The following is an 11,274-nucleotide window of genomic DNA, read 5'->3' as shown; positions in this document are numbered from 1 at the left end:
TCAAAGCTGAATGTACCTATTAGAAAAGATTTATAATATTACACCCATTTTCCTGGCCATTGGAAAACTGTTCCTGGGAACAGGGAAATGCCTGTATTGGGAAATACCTGTAATGATTAACTCCCAATGGTCTGGACATGGAAATGCACCGCCCTTCCTATGAAGTTTTAAAAGTGAGGGATGCCATATATTTTACTTTTTGTGATGGTATGCAAGCTGAACAGGGGCGTAGCGACCATACACGCACATACCCACATGCGTACCTCCAAAAATCCAAAAAATAAACATTTTATTTTATTTATTTATTTGATATTTCCATTGTAAAGGGAGAGGTCTCTCCCTTTTCCTGTAGTCACATTTACCGTGGATAATGCACTCGTCTACTAAACACTTATATCAGTAGTTCCAAAGGTTGACAAATGAACAACAAAGTTACTGCGAGTGAATAGTTAGCATTTTTTTCATGCTTTGATTTATGAAACTTACCCCTGGAAAACATGGGAAATGGCATTTCTGAGGCCCTAATAATAAAAATTTTCTGGGGAGCATGCCTCCAGATCCTCCCTAGAGGCTCATGCAGAAAGCCCTTGTTTCACTGCACCTTCCTGTGGGTACCTATTAAAACGGAAAAACCCTGCTACGCCTCCTGCTGAATTGTTGCTTCTAAGGATATAGATGATTAGAGTTGAAAATGTTGAATATAAGCGTTAATGCTCATAACACATGAATGCATTGGATGAACTGTCTGAGCTGTTCTGCTTTCATGTATAAGTTGGGTGGCTCCCGTATGTATGAGGGAGAGAAAGAGGGGGGTTGAGATATAATGCTGGATAAAGATTGGGGTTATGTGATTGTTGCCATTACTATAGAGGGGGGTTGGAAAATGTTTGAAGGACTTTCCAAGTAATTTTGCCAACCACCCCCCCTTCCTATGAGCTAATAAATGAAACCCCCCTGATACATACAAGCAAAATAGTTTTGCATCTATGTTAAAAGTAACAACAAAAAAACAAACAAAAGCCAAAACTTGACAATAAAATTGCCCAAGACATGGAGCATTCATAAAAATAAAACTACTAATAAAATTAATCATTCAATTGCTTCATTTCCATTGGTCGAGTGTTATATAAATATAATGTAACACAAAGTGATTCTAGAATAGGGTACCTGGCCACTATAGTATTCTTGCAGTAGTGCCCTTTGAAGTACTAGGCATATAATAACAGACGCTATTCCTACACAAATTAAGTAGACAGGTATTCTAGAATCTAGCCAGTCTTGTTTATGATCAACCGGACATCTGTCTCAAAGACATGAAAATGAGTACAACAAAATCAATCTTTTCTTAAGACTGCAAATTTACCACCAGATCACCTGGACTCATCATGGCTTAACAAAACCCTGTTCATCAAATGTGATTTTAGGATGACTGAGTATTATCAGAAACCCATAAGGGTTGAGACGTGTAACGGCCCCTTGTGTGCTGGTAGCTTATAAGATGCTATCACAGTTTGAAATACTGACGACACATTTAATTCAGCATTAAAGTCATTATTGCCGCATGAAAACAATCAGGTTTAAGGGGGGTGGCTCTTAACTACCAAACTGTTGCTATGGACCCCTTCAAATAATCATTTCTTGAGTCTCTTTAACTCTGCAGTTACCACTTTTTGCCAAGTGTGTTCTATTTAACATTTCTTCTACTGATTCGACTGACAACCATATTTGGTAAATCACATGGCCAAAACAGAAAATGCCTAAAACTCAGCGAGTTAACTATGTTTTTCACAAATTTTTAATGCAACAGTACAAGAACAATCTAACACAAAATCAGTGTAGCATGGATTTACGGCCCTCCTCTGAAGCACTTTTCAAAATATCAGTTCCATTTTTTGCCCAAATAGAAATTCCAAGCTACAGTTTACAAATATTGATGGGACGGTACCCATCCGATGAAAAAACCGCCTCGTCTTTTTGTTCTTTTCGAGACCGAGGACTGGGACTAGTTGCGCATACACCTTTATTGAAGTGATGTCAGATTTCCATTGAAAGAATTACTTCAAAGAACCATCCATGCAACCTTTTTGTAGAGCTCTTTGACTAAACAGGTTCCTTAGCAACCATTGTCCTTCTGTAGTTAAGTGCCACCCCCTTAATAAAGGTGCCACAAATTTAACAAAATAATTATCTTACTTCCAGCTAGGGGTTCACCAAGTATCTTTGACTCGAAGGAGTCACAATAAATCAAGGATAGAATTATCCCATAAACTAATAAGTGATTACGTACTAATTGATCCCTTTTAGCAATGTCTTTTAAAATCTACTATACCCTTATGATAAATAACAATAGAATTAAGAATATTATTTTGGTTTCATTAAATAAACGTGATTTTTTTTCAAATAGTGTATCTTGAGAGTGTTCGCATATATATGCCAATGAAAATCGAAATAAATGCAGTGAACCTGAGGTAAGACGGAATTCCACCCGACGTACCTGTCGAGATAAAATTGAAAACAGATGTTCTTGAAGAGAATTCAAAACATCTGATAATGCTAAACGATGACTCAAAGACATACCTCCTTCCACTGGTTAGCTGTACGCTGCAATCTACTACTTGTATTGAATCGAAGCCTTCGAGATCGAGAATTTGGCTTAACCGGTACCTCGTTGTAACATTTTCTGAGCTTTTATTACTCCAAAAGAGCGTTGCTTCCCAGCAAACTAAAAGTGTTGCTTACAAAAAGCGTGAATAAAAAAAAATCCTGCCATCTAAACACCCTTTGCAAAATTTCTCCCGCCAATGAGGTTTAAAAAGTCGCCTTCACTGCTAGAAGGTGTAAAAGGAACGATTGAAGGTCAGTGTTTCGAACGCCACCTTTGTTTACATCACAGCGCTCGGTTGGGAAACTGGATGCCACAAGCTCTACGGATCAAGTGCCAAGTCATAGCGTGAAGTGAACGCAAGAGCCTGGTAACTCCCGGTTATTTTATCGGCCCCGATAAGTACCGGGAAAGGTACGGGTGCTTCGAGAAACACTCTTTCGGTCCCGATAAAGTTTCCCGGTAACAGTCCCGGTAAGTTAACGGGCCCGCTAATTACCGGGACTTTCGAGAAACAGGCCCCAGCTGGTGAGTTAAAAAAATCACAATGAGCAAAGCACCCAAACACCAAAATCAAGCTGCTACTGCTTTCCAAAATCAAGCCAAGGAACATCCGTCAAGGTTAGCACATTTCCAATAATTATGTATACATACACACACTGTATGTCATTGTAGAAACACCTGTTTTATTATACTGACAGTGTACTAGAAAATAAAATTTGCTATCGTTGTGATGGCATATCCTTAAGTTTCACGTTTATTGAAAATTACTTAGTTCAACTTATTACAAAAGATGCCATATCCTTATCCTTTAGGAGGCTCAAAACAGGTGTTCAGCCGAGTGCTCCGGCTTAATGCCATACATGCCACCTGAGCTGCTCCAGAGGATAATGAATCAAAATTAACACAACCAGGAATAGAGTTTGTTAGATTTTGTCAGGTTTATCTCAAAAGTTCGTCCAGCATCCTCCCCTGATTTGTTTGGAAACAAGTGAGAAGCATTATTTTGCATTCTTAAAGTGAATTTTAAAAAAAATGTCCAGTGGAATTTTTTTATCTTTCAACTTTTTCATAAATATTTCAAATTCTACTTCAGTTTATAGTTCTTTCTCACATCATGTACTGGGTCAGAGAATTATGATATGGTTTCATAATCTAAAAAGCAAAATACAGCTCACTGAATTGGTTTTCGAGATACTTTTCAAACAGCAAGTTTTAGAGGGTCTTTGAGCAGCACTGTACCATTACCATAGCAGCAGTTGGGACCCAGAAAACACATACCCTTTAAAACAGTGCCTCACAATAGTATAACACAGGTATGAAGCTGTAGCCCTTTTGTAAGGATTGGAGTAATCTTTTTCCATTGGACACACAACTATTAAGAGCGGAAAATCCTTTCGAGCTTCCTTAAACTGAGAAAGTAATTTATCTTTTTATCTGTGACCACATTTCTGTCATTCTGTAGGGTGCTCTTTTACCTCTTCAAAGATTTGTCTGTCTAGATTAATGCTGCAGTGACATTTTGCATTTTGCCTGAGTATAATATTTATGCTGATTTCAAAACCCAAGCAGCTGGATACAGTTGAACAACAATAAAAATAATTATTATTGTTGTTCAACTGTGTCCAGGTACATACTTGTACTATAGAAAGAGTATGCTGTTTCCTTTCTGTGGGAAATATGAAAATAATACATCAAATCAGTTAATAATGGTTCATTTTTTGCAGCTCTATTTTGTTTCCCTAAACTGAAATATTGCATTACTTTTTCTGATGTGTCCAATAAAGCTGATAAATTAATAAAAAATATTGAAAGAATGTGAATTAATTATTAAAGTTGTCACATTTTTGGGATCTTTGCTGTAAAGAGAAATATCAAGGTTAGGATTTTATATTTGCAGAGGTACAACTCAGAATATTATGTACATGATAGTGGAAGTATGCAAACCACAGCTGGTATAAGTAGTGGAAGTGATGAGGGATTTGAGTTTGGAAGTGGGAGTGGTCCAGATTTTGGTGATGATAATGGCAAAGATCCACCTCCACGTGATTACCGTCGGACAGATTCTATGCTTACAAATGCGACGGAGAGGTACAAACCTGTGGTTCTTTTTTAAGTTTTTCTGTTTTAGAGATCATGCAAGCAAAATTTGTCTAATACAGTTGCGGTAATTAAACCTTCCCCCTTATTATAAATTCCCTAACACACGTCCCCTCAATGGAATCACTTCTTTAGCCTGAAATCATACTAAATTCCTTTTACCGAATTGATCAACCACCGCCTGGTTATCTCAAACCAGTTAAGGACGGTGCCTACTATTGTTATTGCGCATACATTCTGCGCATCTCGAGATACTCGGGTTTCCTATCGGTGATGCTTACCAAGACAGGGATATTTTTGCGCAGTTTAAAACTCTCCGGAGAAAGTAGATCTTAGTAAGTACTCTTAAAATATCCAAAAAGAAAATAGGGGGTAACCATGCATTTTTGAGAGATAATTAAGCTTCACTTTGGGAAAGAACGACATACATTGCTTTTACAAAGCTTTTACAAAGCTTTTACAAATATTATTCATCAATTATCTTTGAAAAATGCGTGGTTACCCAATTTTCTTTTTGGATTATAATAACAGTTATTAAGATCTACATTTCCTGCACAATCATAAACCGGGGAAAAATAACCTCGGAATTAGAAGGCACCGTCCTTAAAGGGAAAGTACGGTCTAGAAAAAGTTTCTATAAATTACGAAAACTTTTCCCCAGGAATTCGAAAATAATTCCCGTTTTGTCCAGTTCCGTGTTAAAATGTGACAAGAGCACTTTGAAGTTGCCTCTTTCGTGACTTGGAGAGCGCCATCTTGGATATGACATGTTATGACGTACAATAGTCAACAAACGTGTTCGACCTTACCAAGCTCTTCGATCCCCGATCACTTTCTCAATGTTGTGTGACCTTTCGGCAAGATTTCCGCACAGGTCCCTACTTCATTATGCATACACTCCTTTGTTTCAAGAAAACAATAGCGATAACAATAGACGTCCTTTGGGACTGTGGCGCTTTGTTCTTTCTTTTTAGAGGTTTTTTTTCTAAGTCTATATGGACTTAAAAAAAGTCGGTCGAAATTCTGTCTGAAATACGGAAAATCGAACAGTTTTTCCTGCAATTTCGGCACTTTTCCTGCAATTTTACCCATTTTTCAGTTTTAGAATAACCGCAAGAAGTGGAGTTTCAAGCAATCGTTGTAATAGGGTTCAGATTCGCAAACATAACAAACAAACCAAATAAAAGTACTGTCATAAGAAATTTAATGGCTACCTGCTCTTTTTATCGTGAAATTGTTCTTCCTGTCTGCTTAAAAATTCGCCGAGTATCCTCAATGATACTTCCAAGTAAATAGCTTTGGTAGAGATCCATGGATGTTCCCGTACGAGGCATACTTCGTTTCATTCCCCATCATGTCTTTTCAATGCCCTGCTGTGGGCTCGTTTGTCTGGGTCGATGAAGTTTAGGCGATGGTTAACTGCGGTGAGATGATGTTAGCCCTTGTCTTGTAGGTAGTTGTAAACTTTCGGGCCACAGGTAGCTAGGGCTAATATTTTTTCAAGGAAAGTTTCCGTAAGAAAATTAATATGTGTTCTGGCGGATTGAAGGCTATCCATTGCAGTTTTTTCTAGAGCATCGCGAAACAGATCCACCTCCCGATGCGGCACTTTGTCTTTGCCAACTGACTACGTTTTCACACATGTTTTGGACACGGAAGACGAAAGTAAATTGTTTTCTTTGCACCACTGCATGCACAACTCTGGAAAGGCTATTAAGCAGTGACAATTTCCAACTGATCAAATCTCCCATTGCTGCGACCCTTTTACTTCGGTAGCCATCTTGATTATTACGAAGACACAAATAAGGGAAATATGAAACGATTTTAATTGCAATGAACTCGTGCATGAAAGTTTCCCATGAAAGATGCACCAATCAGACTTTAAGCGTGGTATACTCTTCCACGCAGTGAACTTATAAGTGTGCCGCACGCACGGAGCATGAAGGAAAAGCAGGTCACAGTTCACAGCAATACTGGAAAACCTAAAACTATCACAAGGACTAATCTTAAGCCTAAACAGTGCCTTTAGTCGTAATTAGGGTTACGGTTAGCATTATTGAAGGGATGGGTTGTTTCAAGAGTAGTAAAACAGGGATCTCTTAACGGTAACCTACAAGTGTAAGTTCCATTGTAGGTGCTCGGCGCGGCACGTGTATATAATTACGTATCATTGTTATGTAAATAGTCAGCCAGAATTCAAAATAAATATCATTTTCAAGGTGTGAATTAGCAACTTGACACGTTAGCTCAGTGGTAAAGAACAGGGACAAGTAATCCAGAGGTTTACAGTGGGTCGGAGTTCAAGGCAAGCTGTGAGTGACATATCATGAGATTAAACGGCAGAAAAAGCCGAGCGGGATCTGGAAATAAGAACAAGACGAAGGGATAGAAAGAAGAAAGCTGGAACGAAAAGGAGTAACGGTGTGGGCGATGAAGGGAAAGAAGGGAGAGAGGGAGGGAGGGACAAAATGAGATCCGTTTTTATTCATCCCGTAAGTACAAATTACCCATGTATATATTCGGTTCTCTTGGGTATACCTATTGTTCTACAAAACAATAGCGCGAATGAATAATTAATTTATTCTGCATGCATAATGAAGTAGGGACCTGTACGGAAATCATTCCGACCTTTCTGCTTCGAGAAATTCAAATGTAAGATGAACACTGGTAAACGGTCTTGTGGTTCAATAGGTAGTTGGCCATGTAGGCCATAAGTGCGACAGAAACTCAAGTCACTTAATACTTATAGATTTTCTACTCAATCAAACTAGGCGGCAAAAATCAGCCAGAGCAAATGTAAACAAGACAACAACCTTGAACATGCGACAAAGAAATATTCGACAAGCCTACTTTTTTCACTTTTTTCCTTCAGGGACAACCGTCTTCGATGCTTTAGAAAACGTATTTGTTTGCCTTCGCGCGGGGAAGCGTTTAATTTAGAATAAGCCAACGAAACTTTCAGATGTTGCTAAATACTCGTATGAAGGTTTTTTCACATCAACAATTACGCTTTCGAGGGGGAGGAAACTAGACACATGTCTAGACTTAAGAACACATATAAAGATATAAAAAAAACCCGAAGCTTACACCGGAAAATTAAAATTTAAAGAAAAGTTGGCCGGCGAAAATAAAACGTGGATGGATTCCTCAAACGTGAAATCTGACTGCTATATTGTCTGTTCGGGTCTGTCATTTTACCAAGGAGGACTTCAAGCGAGATCTTCCTGGGTATATGAATATTGGTCTTGGTGACATTCGCTTCATACGGAAATCTCGGTCAACTAGTCCAAAATATCATTATATTGGAGCGAGAAAACTGACAACTCCCACCGTGATGCGCTAATAAACGTGACTTGAAATGTGGTTAAATTTTGTTAGAAGTATAGAAACTACTGAAACGATTTACTCTTACCATCTGATGGAAATATATAAATCGATCGTTTGTTTTGAAGCTGTAACAGGGATCTCGTAGAAAGCCACGATAGACAGATTAAACTTGATTTCCAGGCATTTATTTCACAGCAATGAGCGCGGGATAGCACTGCAAGCTCTCTTTCGCTTTGTAAAATTCCTATATATAACTCAAATATAAAACCCTGTTTAACGACCACGAGGTAAGTCTGTTCAGAGGTTAATAGCCTCGCCTTTGTTTTTCCTCTTTGCATCAAGCACATTTAGTCATCCGGAGAAATCCGTGACTATTGATACGTCATAGCCTCGTTTGCATACACAGAAGCAAAGATGGCGGATTTCAATTTAAATTTGCCAATTTTTGAAGCGTTATTGTTGGCTATTTAAACACGTGTAGTCCAAATGAGTGGTCAAGTATGACAACATAGGTAAAGAACTTTCGATTCAGAGAAACTTTTTCTAGACCGTACTTTCCCTTTAAGTTGTTATATATTAACTTTTAATTTTATCCGTTTAAAGCACATTTGATCATATGATTACGAATTTCATTATTGTTAATAAAATTAGTAGTAGTAGTAGCAGCAGCAGCAACAGTAGTAGTAGTAGTTTGTTTGTTATTTATTTGTTTGAGCAGGTTTAGGTTTTTGGCAGCTATTCAGCTGATGTGGACCTGCTATAACCACCACCCACCCGTGTACTCACCGAGGACAGCCACAACACTGAGAACTTCATCTCCTACTCTTCTCGAATAGTGTGTGGGTTCTTTAACGTCCCGCAGGGAACTAATGAACATGGAAGATATTTGTGAGACAGGGACTAAGGTTTCTAGTCTTTATCCGAGAAGACTTGAAAGTCTAATCATTTGCGGATGTAATTGCAAAGGCAGCACTTTCTCCTCAGCTATTTAAAGACCCTGAGTGTTGATCCGGACTCACGACCTCCCGCATGACAGCCCGGTGCTCAACCAACTGAGCCACCTGTGCGCGGTGGTAGTAGTAGTAGTAGTAGTAGTAGTAGTAGTAGTAGTAGTAGTAGTAGTAGTAGTAGTGGGTATTGGGTAGTGGGTAGTGGGTAGTTAGTAGTGGTAGTGGTAGTGGTAGTGTAGAAATGTAGGTTCAATCCTCTGGTCAGCCAAAACTGACCTGCTGAAAAGAAAGTGCTATTACATCCGCAAATGGTTAGAGTTTTAAATGTTCTTGGATAAGGGAGACAACCATAGGCCACGTTTCAGAACTGTTCGAATTCTGCTCAGGGAAGGAAACTGAGGAAATTACGTTCTTAATAATTAAATGGTGTTTAATGCTTTTTCTTTCATTAGGACATTGAGGATACGACGTGAACAAGTCTTACAAGACATGGTACAAGCATTTAGCTGCTATGAAATCCTGAACTGCAGCATAAAGGTTGTCATGTGTGCCGCACGCGGCGATGATGAGATGGAAGAAGACGGAAAAGGAATCTATCGTGACGCCCTTGCATAATTCTGGCAGCAGTTCTACCTTACTTGTACCATTGGGTGAAAGAGAATGGGTGCCTGCCTTAGGCACGATTTTCAATGTGGTGAATGGACATCTTTAGGGCGTATCATAGCAAAAGGGAAGTTGGACCTGGGATATATCCCCATCATGTTAAGCCCAGCATTTATTATCAGTGTCCTGTTCGGGGAGAAGGAAGTTTACGAGGAAACTTTGCTTAATTCGTTCTACCGTTACCTTTCCTCGGGTGATGAAGTATTAGTGCGTGAAGCGTGTAAAGTTGGCGAGGAGCGTGTAAAGCTAGCGAAGGTGAACTGGTGGTTTTGATGATGAAGATCTCATTGATTTACTTGACCGTTATGCCTGCAGAAAGCGTCCCACCAAGGAAAATGTGAGAGACCTAATTTTAGAGCTTGCTCACAAAGAGCTCATTCAGAGACCACAATACATTGCAGATTGTTGGCATATATTGCTGTTAAAGAACTGTCAAGAAACTGATTGATCAACAGCTGCAAAATTGTACGACCTGTACGAGGCATTTGAGCCTACTGCCAAAGAGGTACTTGGTATGGTGGAGGCAATGCCCTGCAGCAATAGTCAACGCCCAGCACTAGATTACCTCAAGACATTCATCAGAGGCATGGATGTCACGCAACTTAAATCGTTCCTGATGTTTGTTACTGGTGCCGATGTCCTTTGTGTTCCCACTTTTCATGTCCAGTTTACTGAACTGAACGGAATTGCGAGACGTCCAATCGCGCCTACGTGTGGGTACGTTTTGGAATTGCCTTCAAATTGATGAATACACGGAATTTCGCGCGGAATTCTCGAACGTGTTAGCAAAGAGAAGTGGCAAAACGATATCATGTAGGTAATCTTCCAGATAACAGTATTCGTTGTATTCACTACGTGACAATCCCATAATATACCTCTATTATCCCCCAAAACGTTTGCATAACCATTGTTTGCAATTTCTCTTGGGACATGAAAATGTCCCAAGAGAAGTAGAAAACAATGCCTTTGCAGATTTTTGGGGGGTAAAAGAGGTGTATTATGAGATTTGTGCAAGAAGTGAATGAGTATTTATTGTTCTAATTGGATGTCACAAAATCCGTGACTTTTGATTTGAGCATTTTTTGTGGTTTTACAAACGTACATGTTTATTTTGTATTTTTACTTCAATTATCAAGTGTCGTTAGCATTTCTGTTATTACCACGAAACAGTTGGGTTCAAGTTCTTAAATATTTACAATGGAAGTGGTAGAACTAACCTGATCGCAAGTTAACGAAGAAGCGTTTTCCATGTTTCCAAGTTGTCTTGATACGCTTGAATAATTCTGCGGTATAGATCATAACGTTGTATGTTGGGTTTGTGTTAAGCGTATGCCACAGTTTCTGATGTTATAATACATGTTGTGTTCTTTTTGCCAATGACACAAGTTAATAATTTCTTTCACAAAGACCCGGCCCCTTGTTATCTGTGATTATTAATTCTGAATTGTAGGGGCTTAACGAATTGTTATGGTTTATAGGCTTAGATCAAAACGAGTGCAATATTTCCGAAACTCTGAACAACAGAACAATCGTGCTCAAGAGGTCGTTTTGATGGTTTTTTGTTTTTGGCGATCATCTTACTTTGAAACCTCTTTTTTTCTCACGTTGGCCGTTTCATTTTAAGAGGGAAGA

The 11,274-nt window shown here is 38.9% G+C and overlaps 1 pseudogene; it reads left to right on the top strand.

Moving 5' to 3' along the window:
• The first annotated feature begins 2,953 nt into the window (after positions 1-2,953).
• LOC137970526 (uncharacterized) lies at positions 2,954-11,274 on the top strand (annotated as a pseudogene).

This window comes from Montipora foliosa, chromosome 9 (genome assembly GCF_036669935.1).
Source record: "Montipora foliosa isolate CH-2021 chromosome 9, ASM3666993v2, whole genome shotgun sequence".
In the NCBI taxonomy this organism is placed as follows: Eukaryota; Metazoa; Cnidaria; class Anthozoa; order Scleractinia; family Acroporidae; genus Montipora; species Montipora foliosa.
This window is presented reverse-complemented; position numbering and strand designations above follow the sequence as displayed.